Below are 12,692 nucleotides of genomic sequence, written 5' to 3' on the forward strand. Positions count from 1 at the left end.
GCTGAAGTTCTACGTGGACCGCACGAAGTGTTTTCGGAAGACGTCACAACTCTTTGTGAACTTTGGACCTGTCAATCAGGAGAAGGCTCTCTCGAAGGCTTCCATTTCCAGATGGCTCTCCGGCTGTATCATGTACTGTCATCAGTTGGCAAACCGACCGCTGCCTGGCCGTCCGAGAGCCCATTCCACCAGAGCGATCGCAGCTACCACGGCGTTCCTATCTGGTGTGCCCTTGCTGGACATCTGCAGGGCTGCTACGTGGAGGTCGACGCACACCTTCACGAAATTCTACTGCGTCGATCGGGATTCCAGGGAGGAGTCCAGGGTTGGCCAAGCATTGCTGCGCAACCTGTTCGCCTAAGGTGAGCCTGGTGAGGAGGTAAGAATTGCTTAATGTTGAGTTTGATGTAATGCTTAATGTTGAGCCTTTGCCACCTCCCGTGGTTGTGCATGTGTGTACTGCTATGTATTCTTTATTCATGAGCATGTGAATCCATGCCAGACCCCATGCTGTAGAAGGAACAAGTTACTTACCTGTAACTGTTTTTCTCCAGCATGGGTCTGGCATGGATTCACATGCGAACCCTCCCGCCTACCCCTCTGCGGCTCTTCACTTGGTCATACTGCCACTTCACGTGCTACCAAAATCTGAAGATGGCTGCCAGAGGCGGGGCTTAGGTAGAGGGCAGTCATTGGCTGTGGTAAGTATGACGCAGAGATCGGTGATTGGTTACTACTACGAAAGACAGATCAGAAACAAAACTGATACTGATTTTTTCTTTACCGAGGATTCCCAGCCTGACGATGGGGAATATTCATGAGCATGTGAATCCATGCCAGACCCATGCTGGAGAACAACAGTTACAGGTAAGTAACTTGTTCCTTACCTATAGCAGGCACATAGGTCTTGGTGCTTAACTTCCCATTGATATCATGCCCTCTCCCATTTTATATAACCCATCACAAGGCCTCTCGTGCCCCCATATTGAAGGGCATTTAAAATCCAACTCTTGCCTCATTTAGTTGGTCACCTGGAGATAGTCCTCCAGCTAATCAGGAACAGTTGGCAGTACAATTTGCACTCAACTTCCCTCATGCTGGTATCATATTGCAAGAATGGTTAGTGAACCAATCTTTAGTGCACTTATCAGCATTGTTGTGCATGTGACTGTCATTTTTGCATTGTTTCTTGTCATTTGTGCAATACCATTCGCCCTTTGCCAAACTCATTTTGATTTGTTGCATTAACATAATCTTATTCAGCATCTTAGAGCAGAACCGCCTCTGGATTTCCCACAAATCCTGTGTCCACAGCTCAGTCTGCCCCAATAATGTGGTCCACGCTTTTAGCTCTATGATCAGTGTTGTTCGCTGCTTGCAGGCAGTGTCTCAATAGGCCACTTTCTTTGGACTGCGTGAGGGATGGTACAACTCGATATAAATCCCAATATGGACCCAATGCTTCACCCATCTCTTAAAGACAAAGCATGCTCCTCAGTCCTGGTAAAGCAAGTGTTGACTGGAACTGCATGGTTATAAACAATGTTGCACTGCTATCCTCATGTCTGCTAATGATATTGAACAATGGAGGACTCCATTCAAACATTTTTAAAATTAAGGACAAAACTAGTATAAAAACAGGATTACACTGGGAAGCCTACCTACTGTATGTAGTCTTTCATAGATTTCTGAAAGTTGCCATGAGTTATAAGGACACAGGAACTCTGATGTTCCATGGCAAACATTTAGCTCTGATGGCTGTAGTGATGTCTTAACTTCTTTGGTAAATATGGTCAAGTTATGTCTCCCTCGGATTGACTTCCCCAGCTTGAACTTGAACACTGCCCACAGAATTCACAGAGACTCTAATAAGGAAGCCCCTAACCTAGACCTTCCTGAATAGCAATAGTGGTCTAGAGTCAACTATTGTGCCTTCTTCCTTCCGGAATGGGATGAATTATTAGGGAGGTTACGAACCTCGGAAAATAGAATCCTGATCGGGCGAGACATCAGATTATGGCTTGCCTACCTATGCATTCAATTATCAAAGTTTATGCAGACCAGGAACATCTGGGTTTCCTTTCACTGAGCTCACTAATGAGGAGCTCAAGACTTTGGCATTACCTACTCCTTCAGCGCTCTGCTCCCAAATACCAACAGCATCCAGCCTCTGTGGTCAGCAAACGGCAACTAGTGAATAATTGGAGGGACAGTAAAGCCACTAAAACTCACACCATTTTAGATAACAAATGCAAAGTGTGGATCCACAAACAATTTAACAAGGTGAAACTTTGAAGAAATATTCAGAGACCCCTCAAAATATTCCAGTGCAGCAGTGATGCTTCTCCAAATGATCTACACAAAACTGTGAATAAATAATGGAAACCTTGAATGTTGTAATCCCCAAGGGAAGAATGTCAAAAAATGCTTTGACCATGAGTTAGCCCGGAGGAGGTAGGCAGTTGGGAAGCTGAATCATATTTAAAATGCGCAACAGGCATATACTGTCTCTCTATCAAAAGGAGAGAGGAATGCTTCTTCCAAATAGCATCACAATAATATAGTTGTTTACGTAGTTCAAAGATTCACCAAATTGAGCAACCCAGTAAAGGAGTAGCATGAATGTAACTCCCTCTCAAGGACTAGCATCAAAAGTAGGTACAGTTCTCCATAACAATGTATTACAAATCCAACGAACTCCGATCCAGAGGCAACTGAACAAAGAAACCTCTGCTAAATGTCCTTCTTTCAAAAGGCTTTCTTCAATAATCTCATGAGTTACATGTAGTATAATCCGGCCCTTCACTCACTGGCACAAACCCTGAGAGAACTGTATATTGTCTCCCTTAAGGTAGGAGAGCTGCCAGCAGTCCTGAAAGAGGTCGCTATCACTCTGCTATTGCAAATATTGAATTCTGAACGATCTATCCCAGATAATTATTACACCATTTAAAAAGTTCCCTTCATGGGAAAGATTTGAGAAGAAATCATGCCATTTTTAACATATGTCCTATAGGTAAGCAGACAACTTGATCAATGCCAATCAAAGTTTGGTAATTTGTTGAGAGGAGTGAATGAGTAAAGGGAAAGAAAAGGCTTCAGTAGTAGTCAAATTAACCGAGGAATAGAGTGGAAATTAGTGTTTGGTAGATTGGAAAGCGAGATGGATATGAATTTTAGGAATTTTCCAGAGGTTAAGCCTAGTGGCCGAAGTAGATGTGGTTATAAATTTAAGATCAATGTCAAAGATGACCCCGAGGGTTTGTGAACCATAGGAGAAGCAGATCAGTGTGGAAGAATATGGAGGAGACACTGTGAAGAAGACTATCTGAGGTTTTTAAGAAGGTAGGCATCTACATGTAGTAACAGCTAATAGCTTATAGCAGAGAGCCAGTTGATAATACACAAGGATATCTACATTTGCATAGAGAAGATCCAGATGATAATGCAAGAGAATATCTAAGTTTGAATCGAGATGAGGTGTAAAATAGGAAGATTATTGGACCAAGCAATGTGCCTACTGAAAGGTTGCTTGGCAGGTGAGGTGGCGTTGTTCTGGGAGCCTGAGCATGACCATCAGGTAGGGGGTAACCCAATTAATGAAGGTGTTCAAGAATATGCTCAAATGGGGAGTCAGGATTAAAACCACAGCCAATTTGGATGGCATTCAGCATTTTACAAGAGTCCATAGAGCATGTCTACTACCAAAGTGAGGCATACTGGCCTATATTCAGGTGATTAATGTAGCACAAATCGACCTAAATGTGACAAGCATTACCCAGTGGATGGTGGCCTACTTAGTAGAAGAAAGGCGGGCATTGTTGGAGAGGATAGCTTTGTTGTCTGTGTCTTTTCACCATCAGACAATGTAGTTGTCTTTGAGGTTTGGAGGATCCTACAGGGAGGATGCATGGTGTTTCAGGTATGAACTAGGCATGCAACTCTGAATGTGAGGGAGTGAGTGTTTCGCCTGGTGAATGTCATCAGTGCAGCTGACCTTCAAGTAGAGCAGAGCATCATCAGTTTGCTGGTTGAATTTGTTTTTGAAGTCAGCAAGGAGGGACCCTACTGGCCCCATGCATAGAGTGATGATGACTGGGGCACGGTGGAAACTTGAGGCACTAGACAGGTCATCGGGCATTATTTGTATCTACAGGTGTTTGTCTTAATGACCTGATTCAGTTGGTGATGTAGGAGTTAAACCAAAAACTCATGGAGGCATTGAATACCAAGAATGTAGAAAGGGTGTAAAGCATTACTTTCTGACTGACCACATGGAAAGCGGCAGGTGGGACAATTAGTACAAAGAGACAGTTTCCCTTTTTAATTGATAAGGAGTGAGTTGTTGATGCCCTGGACGAATTTGATGATTGCGTTTCATCTCCTGGTGGACTCTGGTATTCTGGGGACTGATGCAGTCCTTGCTGGCTTTGAATGGGTTCTGGTTTTGTTTGCAACTTATGCTATTGTTGCTGTTTATTGATGTGCTTTGGTTGTGCAGATATTGATGCTGTGGGATAGGTGAAGACTTTTTAATTTGACAATGAATTTCTTACATTGGGATATTCTCTAGGGCTTTTCTTGCTTGTGAATAGTGGGTTTGATTTCAGTCTGCATCACAGGGCCAGGGGACAATCGAAAGAGGTCAGTGAGGGGCAATCCTGGTAACCTTGACGCTCCAAGCCCCATCTCCATTTACTCAAGGGAAGCCACAGTAAGAGTGACCCTCCACAGCTGAGAGGTTTAAACTTTGTCCAGGCAGACCCAAAATTGGGCAAAACAAAAGTTTCACTATAACCATAGTCCATTTAATTCACAAAATATTAGTAAGTTTGCCATGTTATGGTTGCAACCCAACCGCAGTATCAGAGAAGTCGTTTTCAAGCCACAGCGAGAAACTTTGTGGGCTCTGGAAATCCATGCCTAATATACCATGTTGAAAGTTGGTAGCTTTCTGTCTGCGGGGTTGAGAGCGACTTTTGACTGCAATGATTATTCATTACCATTGCCTCTATTGCTCATATGAATCCCCTCAACATTTGAAAAATGTGTCGCCTTCTTCCTAACCACTCTATGAAAACTCTAATCTCCACCTTCGAATTCAGCAAACTGGACTACTGCTCAAGCCTACTCCTTGGCCATGCTCCCTACCCTTTACTCCCTTTAGCCAAAGTCTTCAACTCTTCAAACAGTCTGAAACACAAGTCTGGTGTTGCTGATGGTACTCTTGTTCAGATGCTGGACTCACTTTGTAGGTGGGACCAAACTAACACGCAAAAGGTTATTTCTATTGTTTGGAGGGTGCAGTGAGCTCAAATATGGTTGTAGACCATCTAAGTGGGGTACACCCCACACAACAGGCTATTTGAACCATGTTCGTCCTCTGTATAGGGGTGCTTTTATTTTTGTATATTTTACATTCATATTTCTGTTTATTTTGCTTTGTCCCTGTATATGTCGCAATTTTTCTAACACCCTCTTAAATTCGCTCACCACTTGTTCTCATCTTTGTACTATGGTACAAGCACCCTTTGCAGGAATAACTCTGCCATCTGTAAATGTGTTATTGTAAGTCAGTTCTGATCATAATTGACATTCAAATAAACACACTTGTGCTCTAGTACCTTGAAGCATCTGAGTGCTAGATGAAATTACCAAAAAATGTTGCAGACCAAATAACCAGACAGACTCAAAGGGGATGGTAAAATACTGCTTTAATTTCAAGAAGTAAAGCAACGCAAATAAACACCCATCAAATCGACTCATGCAGGATCACAATATCTTTTCAATTATTTGTAGTTTATATAAAGCTAGATGCATCATCTATGACGTCATCCTACGTGGCAAACTTCAAAAACCTATCGAGAGGTGGGTTTGGATTAAGGGATTATATCTACTTCTAGAGGATGTGCGTTTTTAGTTACTCACTGGTGGTCTCTTTTCTGTAAAACACACCCTGAGCTACTTCTAAACATGTGGTGCAAGGCCCTCGTCATAACAGAAAATGTGGCAGCGGAATACTACTTGGCAACATTGTATGTAAAAGTGCATGGCAGGGTATTCTAATTGGTTAGCAAACCAATTCCAACTTTGAACATTCGACTTGCTAGCAGCACATACAGAGAAACAAAACCCAGGTGCCTGGAGATACATCAACTTTCCCCTTGTTTCCCCAATTAGTCTACCCTCTCATCGGTAGGCCTGACACCAGTGTCTTTTGTTTGAAGGTTGACCTTGCCATTATGCACTGTTTCAGGACATTCGAGGGAGTGTAGGGACATCACTATTTTAGCTTCAAACTTAATGAATAGCCCTTGGTTGCAAGCTCTTCATCACATATTACAAAATCATGAAATTGCCCATATCAACTGTGCTTTTAACACCATTTGATTCAATTATGCTAGGTGCAGTTGCTCCTCTTGGCCTTTAGAGACTTGCTCACTCTATCCGATATTAACTATATGTCCTTTTAATTATCCAATATTTGGCGTCAGTAAATGTTCTTGTTCCTCCTAATCTTTGGGAAGTATGTCCTTGTGCAGGGTCTGCTCGTAGACTCCTTTCAAGCTTTTTCTTCAGCTCTTGAAATGGCATCCTTGGTTTTGAGCCAATGTATTCTTCTGCAAGGGTAAAACCGCTTCATCAACTTTCCACGTTAAGATCCTGAGCTCGTATTTTTAGGTAACTGGGTTGATTGACATAAGTCGTCATCCATCTTGTTCTGATGGTAGTTGAATATATACCTCTCATAAGCAAGCTTCTACGTATTCTTTCTACCTTGCGTTTCAGGGTATTTACAATTATTGGCCAGGGGATCACTTAATTCTTCTTTGTGCTCACACATACTGCATCCTGGAGCACATGTTTCTCTCAGTGCTCCACTTACATTGGTTTTTCTTAAGTATTTTCGTATTGTTTCAACATAGATTCAAATATCTCATTAGGGACATTCTTTTGCTGCTAGTAGGCTTCATTTAACGTACATACATGTCGCGCACCATTTTATTCATGGCTGATTTTCGGCAATTCGTGAAGGGACATCCTTCTTGTTAGCGTTCCTCCACTGTTTCAACGTGAGGGTATCTTCTGAATGGCTGCCTGAGTGCATATTGTCTTCCATACATTTGACATGGTATGGACATGTCGCACTACCTTGTGCATGGGTTCCCAAGTGTGGCTCCTCATCTGTCATTCCAATAGGGTGGTGGTGAGGGGTCGGTGACTAGGGAGAATGCATCTACCTGCTCCTTTGTATTCCTCCCTATGGTCGCATTCTCGACCAAACTCTTCGCCTCCTCTTCTGCAATTCCTACTTCATTTTCTTCAATCATAGTGTCATATTTTCTTTTCTTTGTAACCCATTTTTTGTGACCCCCTCAGGTGGCCAGCATTCTTTGTGTCCATCCACACTTCAGGTCATCAGACAATAATCTCCTGGTGTGAATATAGACATCATTAAAATGGCGGTCTTCCTGAATAGTTTGTACTCATCAGAAATGTTTTCTTAAGGCTCTATTGACTTTGATGAGAAGTAATTCTCTCTCTTTAGTCGGGGGAAGATGAAGTGATGTCTTCCTTCTGTTATATTTGTTCATTTTCAGGAACTCTTCAATATGGTGGTCAATTTGGGGAATCACTAGTGCTGGGACATATACATTTACTATGGAGCACACTGCTCCCCAATCCTTAGGCAACTGCATGTATGTTCTGGATCCACAGGCCCAATAATGATCCATCAGGACTGCTTTTCCTCCATTAATTCCTGGTACTTCAAATGTTTCTCCACATCCTTTGTTCTTTCCAACATAGACCTTGCCATCAATCTTGAAGCAGGTTGTCACATTCTTCACTTGCAATATATGCACTGGTCCTGCTTCGTTCTCAACCCAGGTTAGTAGTTTTGCATGCTTGGCCCATGATTTTAGGCATTCATCATTCACCTTCTGCACCTCACGGATTGCTTCTTTCTTCGATAAGTGTGCACGGCATGAGATTAGGCCATCTTCCCATAGAGTGCTGGTTGCTACGCGCCCATACACCAACAGCTATGTTTTTTCCCAACCTCCTGGCTCTACTGATTTTTGAGTCATGTCTGAGAAATTCATTCTCCGTATCAACAACTTGTATCTTCTCTCTAACTTGGGATGGATACATACATGTTTTGTTTGTCCACCCTAATCCACTCCATCCTTTTTATCTTTAGGTATGTATCTTCGTATGGAAACATCCGTCTCGATCGCCATCCTTAAGTTGCCCACTTTCCTTCAAATTGGCCTGTCGTAGTGCAGGCTGCTAGATGGAGACATTTTGTATCTTGTGGGGACATTTCTCTTGCAATAAATGTTCTTGCGGCATTCATGGCATACAGTATTAAGGAACAGACCTAGCAACTTTCTTCTCCCTCCCACCTCTTTCATGTGCTCATACCATAAGTTATTTGCCAAATGAGTCAATTTATCAATACTTTATCTTCCTCAGCATCTCTCTTTACTCTGGAAACAGGTTTTTTAATATCAGATAGTAATGGGGTTCTTGGTCTCTTAATATGAAAAATAGGAATAATGGGACTAGTGGGGGATGCCTTATTATCTGGTTCCCTGCTGCTTATAACATGTGTGAATGCCAACTTTATAAGGAGAACGGTCAAAATCAAAATACCACAAAGAATTCCCACAATTATCTTGCTTTTGGTACATTTCTTTCTTCAGGCTACAGTTCTCACCTGTTGGAACATTTCCAATGTCACCACTTTATTTGTAATATATCAGTTCTTATGGTTTTACTTTAGGTCATAAATTTATAACAAAAACTGCAAAATGATTGCCAAATTCTTAAAATGATGAGGCCATTCTTTGGATCTCCGAACATTTGTACAATGTTTGTAGTCCTTCGTATTAAATCTGGATAAGATTGAAGTATATAAGGGAAAACAGAAAGTAATAATGTGTTGACGACTGGCAACATATAAGCTTAAATATTCTTTTCCTCTTTGATTATTTCATAGTTTTCTCTATTTCAGTCTAGAGAAGATGTCTCAAGATTACTGCAGATGAATTCATCCATAAGTCAATTCTAAAAGTGTTCTGCTTTCTTTATCCAAGCTCTTGAACATCGATCTTGTGATCATTCTTTGTTCTTCTGTTGCTTCACTGGAAATGCTTGCTTCACTGTGAATAATTGCTTCACTGGGGACGGGTGCAGGAGAGGTCAATGTTGCTTCACTTTTATAAGGTTTGACATCATGCAAGTGGATCCATGCCCTGCTTCCTTTAAACTTCACGGCAGTAGGGCTTATGTACTTCACCTTGTGCGGGCCTTCAAATCGAGGGGTACTCCAGGTGCGTACAAATTTGCATACTAACACTTGGTCCCCTATATATATTGGTAGTGCCTTTAATGCATTTTCCAAATTGATAGGCAAATTGGCACCTTCTTTTTTACATTTGACCCCTACTGTGGACGCTTAATCTGTTGAGAAATAAGAGATACGCATCTTTTTTAAATAATAGTGCATTTCATCTCCTAGTGCATTTGCTACGCTGTGGGTGTCTGTATTTGCCCTTGTTGGGGGGAGGCGGGTGAGAGGAGTTCTCATTCAGCATCCAGTCACCAGCTCATGGGTAGTTAAATGATGATCTGAACCAAGTTGGTTTCTTAGTGCATATAATGCAAGTAGTAGGCAATGTAGCCATGAACAATGTGCAGCGCATGCAGCATCAGGATGGAAAAGGAACAAACTACAACTATCATGTGTCGATAACAACTGCATGCTTGCAACATTTACACATAGTCTATGTGCAAATGTTGGAAGGGGCCCTTGGGTCTGGGGATTACTCCTCTCACCGTTCGCAGGGTGTGCACTGCTGTGAATTTCTGGCACACAATACAGTTTACAATGAACTTTGCCACATGTTCACTGAGGTTCGGTAGGAACCAGTCTTCTGCTATTGTAGCAGCTACACTTTCTTGAGTCACATACGCGGAATAGTGGAGCTGCTCCAATGCTACTCTTGATAATGCTAGAGGCATAACTAACATTCCTATACTATCCTGGCTAAAAATTGTCTCAGTGGGGGATAAAGAACACCCCAGCTTTTTCCATAGCTTCTTTTCTTCTTGTAATGCTCATTCTTGTACTTCAATTAACATTACAATGGACATCATATTAAATCCTTCTTTTACCCACATGCATCGCCCTGTCATTTGCTTCAAATCTTTTATCTCATCTTCAATCATGTTTGAATAATATGCAGTACATTTGGGATTTTAGTCTGCGGCTTCATTCCTGCGAGAAATTAAGTCTGTTCTTTTTTAATGCGCTGCGCATTTCACAATGGCTATGGTTGCTGGAAAGCTCAAGGCTTCAATGAGTTTGTTTAATAGCCCCGCATGATGCACTGAAGTGCCATCTGCGCGGAGGAAGCCCCTCCTCTTCCAAAGGGCTAGGCCTGCGTGTACAGTTTACGTCACATAGGCTGAGTCAGTGTACACGATTACTTCCTCTTTGTCAAAGCTTTGTAGTGCATCAATAAGCATGGCTAATTCTGCAGCCTGTGCTGAATAGGTTGACGATAATCGTCTGCTCATTAATACTTCAAAGCTACGTTCTCGTGTCACTCTTACTACTGCCAATCACGAATGTCTCAACCCAGTTTGTTGGTCAATTTTAGATGAACCATTAATGAAAACCACTTCTCTCTAAGTTCTGGAATATCATTATGACACTCGGTAACGTAGTCATGCATATCATCTTCTCCCACTGGTTCAGCTATAAACATTGCTGAATTCACTGTGCTACATTTTACAATTATGATCACAGGGTTTGAGATAATTACCTCATACCCGATGCTCTTTCAGTGGTCAACGTGCTCTAGGGCTTTGCTACGATTGTAAATAATGCATGCTCTACAAATGGAGTGACGCAACACCCCATATATACTTGAAGCCTTTTCTATGGCAAATGCAGCAGCTGCCAAAGATTGTTCACAAGGATATTGTCCTTTCATAACTGGATCCAAAATCCCACTGTAATAAGCCAATGGTTTATGACCATATCCTAATGTTGTCTTCTGTGTAAGGACTGCTGTCATGATTTCTCCATTTGAATGGGAAAATAAGTACAATTCTTCACTGTAATTTGGAATCCCTAATACAGGAGCTGTGCTGATCACTTTTTTTAATTAATGAAATCCTTTGGTCATATCTTCTGTCCATGCTACTTTAGTTTTGGCCACCTGTGCTTCTTTGAGTGCTTTTAAAAATGGTTGAATATATGACTCGTCAAAAACCCAGGCTCTGCAATAATTACATAGACCTAAAATTGCTGCATTTGTCTCACTGTTTTTGGCTGCACAGTTCTCATGATGGCTTCTGCTCTTTCAGGTGTGACTCTTTTCCCTTCATGCCAGATTAACTGTCCTATGTGTAATACTTCTTCGTGACAATACTGCAATTTCTCTGTGTCTACTTTGTACCCTTTCTCTGCAAATATTGTCATATGTTTGACAGAGTCTTCTCTGCACCTAGCTTCTCTCACTAAACACTAAAATGTCATCCACATATTGAATTATGGCGCTTTTGAGCTCAATATTTACTAAGTCCATTGGACTTTATTAAAAATAGAAGGGGACTCGCAGTAACCCTGAGGTAATCTAGTATGTTTCAGGCAAAATGTTCCATATGAAAAGGAAGTCTGATCCTGTGAGTCTTTGTGTAAGGGAATTGAGAAAAATGCATTTTTTCAAATCAACAACAGTAAAATAGCAGGCTGTTGATGCGATATTGCACAATATTGCCGCAGGGTTTGGAACTAAAGGCAACTCTGCCTCGACTATATGGCTTAAATAGCAAAGGTCCTGGATAAATCTCCACGACCCCCCCTTCCATTTCTTTAACAGGGGGAATCTGATGGTATCAGAATGCCTTGCTTCTTTAAAACGGATATCATTTAAAATATCCCATCATCCGCTTCGATGGACATCAGATGCTGTTTTGCATGTGGCAAAATAGATCCTGGTTTAAGCTTAATTTTCACTGCCCCTACTCCCTTCAATAGGCCATAAGATACTTGGCACTTTTTCCATGTCTTACTGAAAAAATTAGGGTTTTGTTTTTACCAACACCATTCTCTGTTGTAAAGGAAGACTTATAAAGAATACTAATTCGTCATCTGAATAATCAGCCCTCAATGAAGGATATAGACTGACAGCGTCACGATCCATGCCCCTGACCCCCTCAGGTATAACAGCCCCCTGGCAGCAGTGGGGTTAAAGCCCTTCACACTGGCCCCAAGGGCCTCAAAACTCGATCAGAAACATACATGGAGTCAGTCCTGGCGCCTTTGGTGCCAGGCTAGTTATCAGGAATAAAGCAATACCAGTTTTGGACTTTAATCCAACATGAAGGCCTATTACACAGTTCAGTTATTTAGAACCAAGCCATGCGGTCTAGTGTTTTGGGTGTGGCTGGGCCTGGAACTACTTGCCCTAGAACTACTTTACCTAGGCTAGTTAAACGACACCCAAATAGCAGAACATGCTTCACGTTGTTCTGCACTCCTGCAGCGTAACGCTCACCGTGTCCAGCTCCTGCTCATCTGCTTCTGCGGTGGCCCGATCCTGAAGCCCTAGATCCGGATTCCATTAATAACCTGGAAGAACAGGAACAGCATTAGCGAGCAAGAACACTTACCT

This window comes from Ambystoma mexicanum, chromosome 4p (assembly GCF_040938575.1).
Source record: "Ambystoma mexicanum isolate Mex_15411 chromosome 4p, UKY_AmexF1_1, whole genome shotgun sequence".
In the NCBI taxonomy this organism is placed as follows: Eukaryota; Metazoa; Chordata; class Amphibia; order Caudata; family Ambystomatidae; genus Ambystoma; species Ambystoma mexicanum.